Raw genomic sequence first — 9,027 nt, 5'->3', positions numbered from 1 at the left:
TGCAATCCTTCCTCCCTGGAGAATAAATCAGAAGATCATGACAGTACAATTGGAAGCAGTCAGGCATCTTCCACAGATTGATATGTTTTGCTTCACTCACTCCAGTCCCCCTGCTGCTTTCCTACTTTTATCTCCAGATTTTCTTAGGCTGATTGCTTCAGACCATACATTGTGAGTGAGTGATGTCAATGGCGTGCTTCATGCATAGAAACCTTGTAGCAGCCAGTGAAATACAACTCAACAACGTTCTTAAGGTTTTTCTCCATGCCCTATCTGGTGAAAGACAAAATAGTTATATTAGCCGCTCTTTGAAGCTTGAAGTGCCAACAGTAAAATGCACGTTTGTCTGAAGACTTCAGAAACTTTATGAACCTTTTGAATAATATAAAATCCTTATGAAGAGTACTGTTAAAATGAATGTGTAGGACTGCATTTTCTTATTCAGCAAATTAATCCCCATGGTACATTAAGTAACCAAACAGTATTTGTCAGGTAATCACGAGTCATCAAGTTACTATATAGTAGACAGATATCTTTGGAAGGTGACCCCATATTTTATGTTGGTCCAGATTAATTACAAAATAATAATCGTTAGCTTAAACAATCACAAAAATGATTGTGGACGGCATGTGCAGATTATCTGATCAAAAGAAATAAACCAAGGGATAAAGTTTATTTAGTAATGATAAAGTAAATGACCATTGACTTAAATAGGATATCCAGTAATTAGTTTTAGAAGATGAATGTTTTTCCCATAATTTCTACATTTTTTAATTTCTTGATTGCCTTTTTTTTCCCCCCATTTCTTGTCATTTGCATAACAGATAGTTAGTAATGGTCAGGCAGCTCAGTGTGTCTAACTAGTAGGCAGTAAGAGAATGACAAGTATGGTCAAAGGTATGAAGCATTTCAAGCAATTTTACCAGGCAGTATGCTTTATCATGGAAAATAACTGAGGGATAAATCGCTGAAGATCTTCAAAATCACAATCTGTGAAGAATATGAACAGGAATTTTTTTTTTTTTCTCTTCCAAGACAAGCATTAGGGTGCTTCAAATGAAGATAGTGCATGGTTTCAAAATGAAAAAGGAATCTGAGTTTCCAGACTACATGGAGTTGAGATGAAGAATCACTTGTTTCTGGGAAGTTTACAGGTTATAGTTACAAAGAAAAAGAAAGAATAAATCAGTGACTGTTAAATATAAAGATGTACTTTTGGCCCAGCAAAACTTGAATTTGCAAGCATTCAGCATTCCTGGGAAATGTGTCGCAACCTGCTTGCAGGTTCTTATGCCTTCCCCTGTGCATCTGTAATTGGTAACTGTCATGGGACAAATCCTGAGCTACATGAGCATTACTCAGCGGACCAGTCTTTTACATACCTACATACTGCATTACTAAACCCTTCATCGTGATCCATTAGACTGACAGAATTTATAACGACGTTAAGTTCGGCATGTGTTAGAGACCTTGTGACCATTAGCCCATTCTATTTCTCCTGTCTGTAGTTACCAGGCCAAACAGTCCACCTTCTGAAGCTGAGCAAAACTGTCAAAAATTGTTGTTTCCTGATTAAGACGACCAGTAAAGTTCCAATTCAATTTAGATATATGTTAACCAGCCCCAGTACATACAAAAGATACACACTTCCTAGTAGGCCTGCAGTGGAGGATGGTTAGGCATCACTGAGTACAAAACAGTTAGGGAAAATGGAAAGTAGCAGGTGTATATATTATCTTTTTACTGAACGTAATTATGCAGCTGATTCACAGCAGATTGTAGCAGAAGTGGCTCTTTCAGAGGCACTGAGGATGGAAACAGCAGGGAAGTGTTTTTTAAGAGAAAGTCAAGAAAGATAACCTTTGCTGAAAAGTCACTGCAAGTAAAGAGGCAGGGAAAAAGGAACAAGATGTGACAATTTCAGATCATGTGCAACTCTATAAGGAGCTGAATTGCTTTTTTATGGCATTTCATGGACACGAATGTATCTTTATCAACAGACTGTAGGAGATTCTAGAGAAAACAGCACTATCTGGAATTATCCAAAATCTATTGAAAACAAAATCAAGATCATTTGACTTCAGTGGGATGAGAAGCCTATGCTATAACTATTAACGTCTGCCTAACTGGCTTTTATTTCTAAGTTTATTAACAGTCAGGTGCACCATGTTTAGCCTTCCAAATAATTATGTATATATACTATCTTTAAAAAAAAAAAGGAAAAAGAAAAAAGCTAAATATAAATCAAATATCCAACACTCCTTAATTCTTATAAACCATGCAGGAAAGATAAAATCCCAGGTAATAATAATCACTCACTTCCTAGCACCTTAGTCTAAAATCTATTCATTTCCAGATACCTGTTGCAGACAAGGATAATATGGTCGATTCCATTTTTCTGTGTCCACCAATCTGTTAAGACTTAAGTACCGTGAATAGCTTGAAAAATTTCATTCCCCAGCCTGTGTTAACTTACTTGCTAAATTTACTCACTAATATAATGAAATTGAATAAAAGATCACCCACCCATGTTAATTCTAAACAGCACATCAGAGCCAGACTAGAGCAGCGTCAATGTTGATTTGTGCTTAAGATAATGAAATTTGAAAGTCTAGAAATGATAGGGTTGTTTATAGCAAGTTCATCTCTGTAAAATAATTGCATCCAAGTTCCCATAATCATAAAAGAGAGACATTCTGCTGCAGCTGGTTGAAATGATGGTTTGATTAAGGAATATAGATAACATTTACAGCTTCAGAAGAACTTCAAAAGACTATCAGGGAAATCAGGGAATTTTAAAGATAGAATACAATTTCCAAAGTTAAAAGCATTATTTTTCCTCAGACATCTAATTTAGATTATATACCAGAAGCCTATAATAAACCTCCCACAACGAAATAATAGCACACTGCACATATTATGGTTGTTCAACACCCCATTTAAATACAATTACTGGCCCTTTGCCAGAAGCCAGGAAGCATTTCTTTCCATAGCAACAGTAAGAGAAAGGTCAGGATAATATTTCTGCAGGAAAGCCTGCCCTTAAGAAGGATTCAGGATTACATTGTGGATTACATGCTTTTGAAATATGGTACTTCCAAGTTAAAACTCACCTGGATCATCCCTCCCCTTCCCTTGGGATTAATTCTTTGGGTTTGCAAAGTCCACACCTGGCTCCTTGTACACCATTCTTTCCCAGTATTTACTAAGAATAGAGTTGCTCCAAACGCTACTTTAGCAAGGGTGTAAATGAGAAGCAGCAAATGTTCCTTGCTAATTCATTGAGAGCATAGCTCAGGATGTATTTAATTAAAAGCAATGAACTGAGCTAATCTACCTAGTTCATTTTATTGGATTTGGTCTAGTAAGCAGCCTTTTAGATACCAGAATATTTAAAGGATAATGTATTGTTGTTTTTTACCTTTTTTTTTAGTCTTTTTTGTTTAGTACTGTTTGCCTGTTAGTGTAAAAACTAATAGATTCTTTCTTAGCATTGTTTACCATTCTGCTAGGAGCTAGTTAGCTATTGTGCATGATTAGTAAACTAATAGCATCTGTTTTTGAGGATTAACCTTGCAAAAACATATGCAGATGAGTCACTTTGATCATGTGAATGATTTCATTCAACTTCTGTTAAATGCTTTGAATTGTGGTCTCCCTCAGAATCATAATCCAGGAAGAAGAATGTTATTAGTTCAATAAAAGTGATAAAATGGATCAAATACCAGGCCTAATTGAAAGCTTTTAAAAAGTCAACGTTTCTTTTAGCAACTCAATAGTTTGTGAAGAGTGACCTGAATATTTATTTTTTTAAAAAATTCCCTTAAGAAAGGCAAAAAATTCTGAAAAACTGACAAATCTCCACTGGATTCCATGTAAACACATGGAGAGCTGTTATTTTGTGAAGTCAGTATGCTATTCAGTTTGCATGTGGGTGTAAGTATATATGGAATCATAAGCATAAAAATCTACAGAACTAACTTGTGGGGAAAGCACTTGCATGCATAAGTCTGGAACCCGTTACCATGATGGTTATTCTGAATGTACACACTCATTCAGGAACATCGATTGGATTGGACTTGACTAGATTGGGTTGGGTTGTACTAGATGGAGGGATTATCATCAAATCAGGTGATTATAAACATCACAGTCATAATCCCCAGAGGCTGGAGAAACACAGGATTTTCCTTCGTAGCCTGGAGACACCCTAGTACTGGCCTATGGAGCTAGGGAAGACAGCCTCAGGCTCTGATAAGTGGCTCTATTTTCTGCATTTCATTCCCTGAGCCAGGATCAGCTCCAAGCACAGAACATCTTTAGGTAAAGGAATGGACATTTCAAAGAAATGTACAGTAAATGCAAAATATAGATCTTTTTATGAGAGTAGCAGCCCTTGTAATAGACTCCGCTTGCTGTCAAGAAAAAGAAGAGCACTCAGAACAAAACAAATGGCAGTCATTTTCCTTATCTACTTTAAACTGAGGTTATTTTTTGTTTGTTTCCATACAAATCCCTTAAAAATAATAAATCCTATCATTTCTCCATTTTGTTTAATAACATATAAGAGCTATCTTGAAGAATAAGTTCAGCTGTGGAAGGAAACACAGGACACACCTCACAAAGGCATTCTTAGCATTTTTTTCTGTATGTCACAAGAATGGTCTGTTGACATTAACACCATTTGGAGCATGAGGGAAGCAGACGGAAGGTACAGCATATTTCATGAAAGAGAGCGTTCAGAGTAAAGCTGCACTGTACCTAAGGTATCGACCTTTTGACTTCCTTCAGAAAATCATTTTATCCTGTCATTCTTCCAAGAATGAGTCTGTGTTGTTTCCCTTTTTTTTTCTTTTTTTTTTTTGAGGGACAAGAGTGGACAGGGATGCTTTCTCAGGAAATCACTTGGGGGCTTTCAAACAAGTCTTGCACGCAGTGGCCAAAGGATTGGTTATCATTAGAGGCTTGGCATGTGGAATAAACCAGAGGATGTTGACACTGACAGCACCTCAGTTTGCTGGAGCAAAGCATGATGGTTTGGCAACAGCTGGCAGAGAGATACTTCACAGTCGAATCCCATTTTGTACCCCAAAGTACTGCTGGTATTATTCGGACTTTGTTTTGTTAGTTTTGACTTACAGAAATTTGGAGGAAGTATCACGTATATTAAAGCTATTAAAGCTAGGCTCAGAAAGGCTTAGTTTAGGAAGGCTAATTAAGAATTTGGAAATTCTTTTCAAATTTCTTTTTAAATGAGCACTCCATCAAAAGAAACTTTCCTAACTAATGGTTCTATTTTTGATGTAATTTTCCAATCCAGAAAAAACTTTTATTATAAAAGTTTCTGATTACACAACAGCTCTACAGGTCTAAATTCTTACTTATTTCTGTATATATATTTATTTAGCAATAATGCAGCCAGATTAATAACTCATTAGTATAGCTAAAGATGTCCACTGTCCACATAAATCTGGGAACAAAGGAACCTCCAAGGAGGAACAGAAAACTTGTCAGGTGACAGAAGAAGCATCTTAGGGCTTCTGCTCCTGAACATCTGTACTATGGTAATCACCAAATTTACTCTGTCTAACAGCGACCCCACAGTGTTTGAGCTTTGAACATGCAAATTCTAAATACAGTCAAGACAAATATAGTCCTTTTGCTTTCAAAATATTTTTATGAATTTGTTCCTGCTCATTTTGAAAACAGTGATATCTTTGCACTCATTTCCCAGTTCATCTCGGCGATCGACTACTGTTATTTCCACAGTTCTTTCCAGGTGGCTCAAATGTCCCGTCTTACAAGTTCCCCAGTCCTACCAACTACTTTAGAGGTGGAAGAATGAAGAGGGAGCTCAGTTGATGTCTCAAGTGCACACACTGTGTGTATTTGAGTGGCTCAAGATTGGGAAGTTACTGTATTTTTAGACAGTATATACTTGCCCAAAATCAAGTTTAATGAGGTTCTAAAAAAAAAATCACAAAACATTTGCCACTTGGAAAATATAGGTCATGAGATGAAATGAATGAATGCTCTAGATATGTGGTAGCACTAGGAAGAAATATCTACATGTTGAATAAAGTTATCTATATTAAAAAATAATTCCATGACTCCAAAAACCTATATATGCTTCTGTGACTCAAAAAATTTTGTGATAGGTTTTAACAGGAAGTTCTAAAATAAGCTTTGTTCTATTATTATTTTTTTCTTTCTTTGACAGTTTTCTGACTACATGTTATAATATATTCTTCTGCCACTCTCTCTCAGTTTCCCACAGCATGTATTTCATACGATGCTATCTTTTCTCACAGATGCCTTGCCCTTAGTTCAAAAGTTTCCTGGGACAGGGTAAATGTTATTATAGCGTGTAAAAATGACAGCTTGATAGAGTAAGAAGTCATTTAATTCTAAATAGAGATTCTAAATCAATTCCATAAATATGAAGAATAATAATCTGAGAGGTTAGATTCAATTTTAAATTAATTCCAAAATCTCCAACTCAAACTTTAAATCAGTTCAGTCTAACAGCTTATGAAAAGCTGGATGTGCTTTTAACTTCAGTGGCGGTGAATGGCACTCAGTATCTCCCAATCTCCCAGTCTAGTATGGGTCCATAATATTGAAATAATCTGAAAAACCTCCCTTTGCTTCCAGTGGCATTAGAATGAGTCTGAGTGTAAGATTCAAAATGAATAATACTTGACAGTCCTTGTGATTGCCCTCTCTTCTCTGTAGAAAAGGAAAACTTTGAGTAGATTAATTCAGAACTCAGCAAAATATGGGCAAAAATAGATCAAATCTGGCCTTTAAAAAAGATCTAATGTTTATGCAACATCTTAAGCAAATCAGCAAGCTTTAATGGCAGCAAGCTCAAATCAATGAGTGTTTTGCTGGAAGTTGCTGGTCTAAGACTGTGCTGCTGGATCCAGCACAAATGCTGCTGCCTCAGGAGTTCTTGCTTTCACACCTGCAGAGGAAGCACAGTCCAAAGGAAGCTGCTTCCACCAAACCTAAAAGATTTGGATATCACTAACTCATCTAGAAGGGAGTTATGCCAGCAGAGGAACACCTCCCTATCACACAGCATAACAGAGTGCCTTGCAGCAGCCCATTTTGACAAGGATGCTAATATCCCTTGCGCCCTCTCTCCTCGTAAATCTGTGCCACCAAGAGAAACCTTTATCCTATATGAATTGAGCTAATTTTTCTCACCAAATTTTCCAAACCCGGATATTTTCTTTGGACTTATCTTTTGAATGAACTTGTCACACCTTTGCCATCTGAACTTGTAGTATGTCTAACCTTGAGCAGAATTCAGTTTTTAATGGTGTTCTAAACTTGATTCTGAAGTAAGGATGCTGTAGCCATTCTCAGTATGTACGTCAAGCCCTCATGCTACCCCACAAAGAAAAAAAATAGGAAAAAAGAAGGAATAAATACAGATTTATCTGTCAAACAACAGAGTTAATTATTATAAATATTGTTATTCTTAATTAACAAAGCTCAACGTTTAATTTAAACACACACAAACAGCAATAACAGTCTTGTTTAGTGAATGTAAAGCAAAAGACTTAGGACCCTATTCTGCAATTAGTTACACACCATGTGCTCTGTCTCTGATTTTGATACAATTTTAATGAGAATGGTTTTAACACAAGCCTCTTGGTTAAGGTACACAAAATTAGTGTTTTGTCATCCAGAAAAACTGTGTGCATTCTCTAGTATCGGCTATGGAGAGTATTCATCTAACACCGTGTTTGGCTCATTTTACTGTAAACGGTGAATTTTTACATGAGGCTGGTCCATCAAAAAGCCTGATCCTGTGTAAGATGAAGTCTACAGGCTCCTTATAGTGAATATCATCATTTCTGTCTTCTGTCCAGTCCAACCTTGTGGACTCCGTAAAAATGCCAGGGGTGAAAACAATCTCTTGACCTCATTAGTCACCCCTGTTTCAATATTACTGAGATCTGCAGGCTTTGGCAATAATCCCTGGGTAATCTAGTCCTGTCTTCTAACTCCTTTTGTCACCCCTTCTGTCAATCATTGGTGCATTGGGACAAACTTAGAAATAGACATAAAGCCTAAGTCTTCATTTGCAATTACTGCAGGGCAATAGGAAAGGGTCTACAGAATGGAGCAGCTGGTCCTGAGAATGAGGTGTCCGTGCTGTGTGCAACTGGATTTTCCTGTGGGTCTGGTCCTCCGACTTCAGCACCCATTAATGTTTGCAGTACATTAGGTCTGATGTTCTGCAAAGGTAGGAGCACATGTTCTGAAAGCAATCCTGTTCACTCACTCACTGCAGATGAAAGTACGTCAAGTGGGATCATTAGGAGATTCGCTTCAAAAGTATGCTTCTAACCTGGACAATGCTAATGGAGACACACTCAAAAGGACCATGCACAGATACCCAGAAAGGGTCTGGTCTGCATGGTACAAAGAAAGCCGTGAGGTTGGCTTTTGTGTGGGCTGCAGATTAAAGCATCCTCAAAGCTTTTATAATCTTGTTTATAGCATGATGGAAGGAAATTGGATTCAGTTTCCAGATCTGCTACTGACTTACTTCCTCCGTTGTCGCCAACAGTCGGTTAAAAAGTCAAGGGGAATGCTAAGGTAATTAAAGCTCTGGAAGTACTTCCCTTGTTGAGTTGAGACCATCGTTTGCCTGCTCCTTACATTTCACTTCGTATTAAATTAATGTTAATGTGTTGTTGTGAATAAGAATTACAAAAGGGGAAAAAAAATAAAAGGAAAATAGCCTTTTATTCCTTAGTTTACCATCTGTGAAATGAGACAATATTTACTTTTTCTTTCTGTCTTGTAACATCTGTGGTGACACAGGCATATGTTATTCTGTATAGGCCCTAGCAAAACTGCACACAGTATTGATAAAGCTTCTCATTCCTACTAGTCTAAGTGGAATCAACAAAAGATGAGGGAAAACATAGTTCATCTATATTCATCTAAGGTCTAACTTTATTGACTCCCAACAGATTTAGCAGTGTTAAGAGTATATTTTTGTTTCAT

The sequence above is a fragment of the Chroicocephalus ridibundus genome, chromosome 2, assembly GCF_963924245.1.
Source record: "Chroicocephalus ridibundus chromosome 2, bChrRid1.1, whole genome shotgun sequence".
Classification (NCBI taxonomy): domain Eukaryota; kingdom Metazoa; phylum Chordata; class Aves; order Charadriiformes; family Laridae; genus Chroicocephalus; species Chroicocephalus ridibundus.
The sequence above is the reverse complement of the archived record's forward strand: the minus strand, read 5'-3'. Positions refer to the sequence as shown.